The sequence below is a fragment of the Lepidochelys kempii genome, chromosome 9, assembly GCF_965140285.1.
Source record: "Lepidochelys kempii isolate rLepKem1 chromosome 9, rLepKem1.hap1, whole genome shotgun sequence".
Lineage (NCBI taxonomy): Eukaryota > Metazoa > Chordata > Testudines > Cheloniidae > Lepidochelys > Lepidochelys kempii.
In genome coordinates this window covers 84,068,167-84,073,690 of record NC_136388.1, presented here as the reverse complement: position 1 = coordinate 84,073,690, position 5,524 = coordinate 84,068,167, and positions in this window count along the sequence as shown.

Sequence of the window (5,524 nt, the reverse complement as noted above, 5' to 3'; positions counted from 1 at the left end):
AGTGCCGCCCCACAGATTCCCCCAGAGACCCACTTCTCCTGGCCCTGTGCCCCCGCCTCCCCAGCCACAGTCACTAGTCCCACGGGGAGGTGACCGTGTCCGCTGAGCTGAGCCGGCAGCACAGCTGGGGCCAGTCAGGGATTGAGCCAGTCCCTTGGGAGTGGCCCGATCGGCCAGGCCAGAGTGGGAGCAGGGACCGGTCCAGCCCCTGCACTGGTCCCGGGAGGCTCAGCCGTGGGGAGGTGGGTGGGATCCCCACAGGTGATGGCCAGCAGAGACCGCGCGGAGTCAGAGCTGTGCTAGGCCGTGGGACAGACCCCTGGGACATGACCAACCCCCGCCCCAAAAGCCTGCCCGGCCCAGCCATGCCCACTGGCCCCATGCCCCATGCCCAGGGGCCAGACCCAGGGGGCGGCGAGGGGACAAAGAAGAGTGAGCGGTGTCTGGGGCCTCAGGGCAGAGCGCAGGCAGAGCCGGGGCCGGGGGAGTGGGACATGGTCCGGGCAGTGGGGCCCCTTCTGAGTGTGGGCCAGCACCTTGGTGCCACCGCCATCATTGTAGACCCAGTACCGCACCTCGCGGGGAGGTAGGGTGACCAGATGTCCCCATTTTTTGGGGACAGGCCTGATATTTGGCCTTTTTCTTATATAGGTGCCTATTACATCCCACCCCCTGTCCCATCTTTTCACATGCGCTGTCTGGTCACCATGCTCCTGTTGGCGTAGGGGCCATGTCTCCAGTGAAGTGCCAAGGTAACATTTTACGTGTAGACAAGCCCGATGTCTTCTTAAATAAGTTTCTCAGAGAACCAACTGTAGAGCAGTAGTGCCACCCACTGGATATGTTGATTCATTACAACTGTGTTAGGGAAATGGTCCCCCCTTGAGGCTCCCTTATACGGCTCCAATATAGCTGTTTGGCTACTAGACAGTAAGCTCTTTGAGAGCTCGGACTGGCTTAATTTGCATTGTCCAAGACCAGGCACATGACCAGTGCTTTACATCTCATGACACTATTTGCACAAATCTATTTGAAAAGGTAACTGTTGCTGTCAAGGAGGGAGTGTAGGGGGGAGCTCTGTTGTAATAGTGAGAGGTGTTGGCCCGCTCCCAGGGAGGCCTTGTGGAAGCATGGGATGGGTTGGTTAAATTAGCATGCCAGCATTAGGATAGCTCGTCTAGCGAAAGTGGAGTGCAAACTGTCCCTGCCTACCCCAGGAAAGGCTAAAAATCACTGAGGCTTGTATGGCCATGAGGAAACGAGGCGGATGTGTACATGGGAGAGGCATTGCCACATGTTGAGCCTGGAAATGCAGCCAAGACCACACACGAGATCTCAAAGCCCTTTACAAAGAAGCTAAGGTGCATTATCCCCATTTTACAGATGGTAAAAACTGAGACACAGAGTGGTGAAGTGATTTGCCCAAGGTTACCCAGGAAGCCAGTGGCAGAGCCAGTAATAGACTCCCTGGCTCCTGCAGCCCTAGACAATGTGCAATCCCTTGGGTAACATTGGCTAGTTGTGGGAAGCCATAGGATATCTCCAATGGGCAAATCGTTGTCCTACTCCACGCAGTAGGATTGGGCCTTAATAATGCAGCCACCACCTGCCTTTTCAGTAAAGCAATTTCCTACCGTTGATCCACCTGCAGCTTCCTCACCCTGCCAGTAGACGTAGCCATGCTACAGAAGCTGAGCCCACAAAGTGGCAGAGATGGGAAAGAAGAATAGAGACAGCCGAGACTTAGCCACGTGGATGGAGAAAGGTGATGCAGTATTATAGTATAAGCAGTGGTGAGCTGGAGCCGGTTCGCTAGAACCGGTTGTTAAATTTAGAAGGATAACAAGGGACAACCGGTTCTAAAAGGGCTTCTAAATTTAACAATCAGCCAAAAGTGGCGCCTTAGGCACCGACTCCGTGGGTGGTCCAGGGCTGGAGCACCCATGGGGAAAATCTGGTGGGTGCAGAGCACCCATCGGCAGCTCCCTGCCCCAGCCCCAGCTCAGCTCCGCTCCACCTCTTCCCCTGAATGTGCCGCCCTGCTCTGCTTCTCTGCCCCTGCCCCCCCCAGCTTCCTGCAAATCTCGCTGTTCGCATGGGAAGCCGGGGGGCTGAGAAGCAAGTGGCGGCTTCGCGCTCAGGCCCAGGGAGACAGAGGCGGAGTGGAGGCGAGCTGGGGCCAGGGGGGTGCGAGAAGGGCCGCCCGTGCTGCAGCTGGTAACCCGGGGGGGTGCGCAGGGGAACCGCTCCCTGCCCCAACTCTCCTCCGCCTCCCTGGGCCTGAGCACGACGCCGCTGCCTGTTCTCAACCCTCCAGGGCTTCCCGCGTGAACAGCTGATTTGCGGGAAGACGGGGGAGGGGGGCGGAGAAGCAGAGCGGGGCAGCGCATTCAGGGGAGGAGGCGGAGTGGCGGTAAGGTGAGCTGGGGCCGGGCGTGGGGCAGGGAGCTGCTGGTGGGTGCTCTGGGGCCTAAGGCGCCACAGAGTCGGTGCCTAAGGTGCCACTTTTGATGTGATCAGTGGGGGGAGTGGCCGCTCCGCCCCCAGCTACGCTCCCCTGCCCCTAGGAGCCAGAGGGACCTGCCGGATGCTTCCTGGGAGCTGCCCCAGGTAAGCACCGCCAGGACTCCCCACCTTGCCCCCCGGCAGGTCCCTCTGGCTCTTAGGGGCTGGGTGGGCACCCACTACAGTGGCCCACAAGACCCTCCTGCCCCGTTCTGGGGGCAGGGGAGGGGGGTGGATGGGGCAGGGCTCCAGGGGGGCATCAAGGAACACAGAGGGTTGGATGGGGCAGGAGTCCCCAGGGGGTGGGGGTGGGCCACGACCCCCTCGTGGGGTGAGGACGGAACCGGTTGTTAAGATTTTGGCGGCTCATCACCGAGTAGAAGGGTGTGTACTGGACTGCAGGGACTACTGTCTTGAGCATAGGGCAGGGAAGCAGGAGCCCAAATTCCTGTTCTGCCACTTATGTACTATGAGACCTTGTGCAAGTCACATGGTCCATCTGGGCCTCCGCTGTACAATAGCAATAACAAGCTTTACCAATTTGTGCCAAGCACTCTGAGAGCCTCTAATGAAAGGCTCCATGAAAATGGAAATTGTCATTGTGGACACTTATCCCTTCCAGCCCAAGCAGCCCTTTGCCAGAATGGGATGGGCACAAGTCAGAGGGGCCTGGAGTCCATTTTCCCCGGAGCTCTGCTTTCTTCCTGAGCGTCATTTGCCACATTCCCTAGTGCAGGGTGCAGCTACAGCTTATGCACACTTGGGGTTCTGCTGTATTCAGCACAAATCAAACCACATTTCAATTATAAGCTACTCACTAAAAAGAGTCTCTTGTTGCCCCTGAAATGGTCTGAGCACATAGCCCTGGAGCAGTTTACCACAGTGCAAGGTTTCTTTTTGCAAATTCTTTTTTAAATTGCTTTTTCTTTCCCTGGATGCAGAACTGGCACTAGATGGAGGTACATGTTGTATCCTTTCTAGTGGATATTTGCTAGCTAGGCTGCTATGGCAATTGTCTTCCCTAGAAGACAGAGAGCCCTCCGGGATGATGGCATCAGTGCTTGGGGCAGATGTTCCTGTAATGGACAAAGTCAAGTGCTGAAAACATTTCCTTTCCAAAGTCCAGTTTACCATAAGGCAAGATGAAGGTTGCCTTTGCTGGCTCCAGGTAGAAGGACACTAAGAACATAGGACCAATAAAGATAAAAATGTTTATTTTACATCATGTGACTGTATTTTCCAAGACTTAGAAGTGCCATTTCTGCAAAATGCTCTTTGAGCATGAAAAACAGCAGTGCAAGAGTTGAACATTCTTCCAGCAAGGGTAATCCCATCTGAGGACTCAACACAATGGTGATATGTATAATTGATCTCATTTAAACGCCCACCTTTTCAGAAGTGGCCTCTAATTTGGGGTTCTGGGCATCCACAGCTCCCTCTGGAGTTGCTCAGCACCTCTGAAAAATTAGGCCCATACTGGTGTAGGACCTGCTTCAAAGCCCACTGAAGTCAGTGGGTCTCTTTCCATTGACTTCAGTGGGATTGGGTTCAGACCTTCATAAAGGAAGCTGCCTCTGAAATTCTAGCTTTGATTTGGTCAGGTGCAAGTCACTGGCCAAAACGTCAGTATTGGAGGGAAAAAGAAAAGGAGTACTTGTGGCACCTTAGAGACTAACCAATTTATTTGAGCATAAGCTTTCGTGAGCTACAGCTCACTTCATCGGATGCATAAAGTGGAAAATACAGTGAGGAGATTTATATACACACAGACCATGAAAAAATATACACTGTAAGGAGAGTGATCACTTTAGATGAGCTATTCCCAGCAGGAGAGTGGGGTGGGGGAAGAAAAAACCTTTTGAAGTGATAATTAAGGTGGGCCATTTCCAGCACATTTCCAGGAGTTAACAAGAACGTCTGAGGAACAGTGGAGGGGAGGGAGGGGGAGGAGGAATAAACAAGGGGAAATAGTTTTACTTAGTATAATGACTCAACCACTCCCAGTCTCTATTCAAGCCTAAGTTAATTGTATCCAATTTGCAAATTAATTCCAATTCAGCAGTCTCTCGTTGGAGTCTGTTTTCGAAGTTTTTTTGTTGAAGGATAGTCACTTCGAGATCAGAAATCGAGTGACCAGAGAGATTGAAGTGTTCTCCGACTGGTTTATGAACGTTATAATTCTTGACGTCTGATTTGTGTCCATTTATACTTTTACGTAGAGACTGTCCAGTTTGCCCAATGTACATGGCAGAGGGGCATTGCTGGCACATGATGGCATATATCAATCACATTGGTAGATGTGCAGGTGAATGAGCCTCTGATAGTGTGGGTGATGTGATTAGGCCCTATGATGGTGTCCCCTGAATAGATGTGGGCACAGTTGGCAACGGGCTTTGCACATCTACCAATGTGATATATGCCATCATGAGCCAGCAATGCACTTTATGCATCCGATGAAGTGAGCTGTAGCTCACGAAAGCTTATGCTCAGATAAATTGGTTAGTCTCTAAGGTGCCACAAGTACTCCTTTTCTTTTTGCGAATACAGACTAACACGGCTGCTACTCTGAAACCTGTCAGTATTGGAGGGAACAGCTCTGTTGGAAAGGCTTCGTACCACCATTTTCCCCTAGAGTTGGGAGGAAAGTAAGCAAATGTGTTAGAGGAACTCAGATGTAATAATCCTGAGACTACCAGGTGGGAAGCACTAGTATTTATAAACAGAAGAACAATAGGGTGATGAGCAAATTTAAACCAGACAAAAGGAATACATCTTAACATAATATGTAGTTAGCTTGGGAAACTTGCTACCACAGCATATTACTGAGCAACCAGCTTTAGTTTCAAACACTTTCCCATAAATAAGAACAGCAAGTGATGCTGCACCAGGAAGGTAAAGTCACAAGGACATTCAGTTCTCATGCTTCATGGAATAAGCCGTTCTCCATCTGTGGTCTAAGAGAAACTTCCAGTGCCTTAGGAGGAAATCACAGGGGAAATCGGGTGAGGAGGAAGGAACT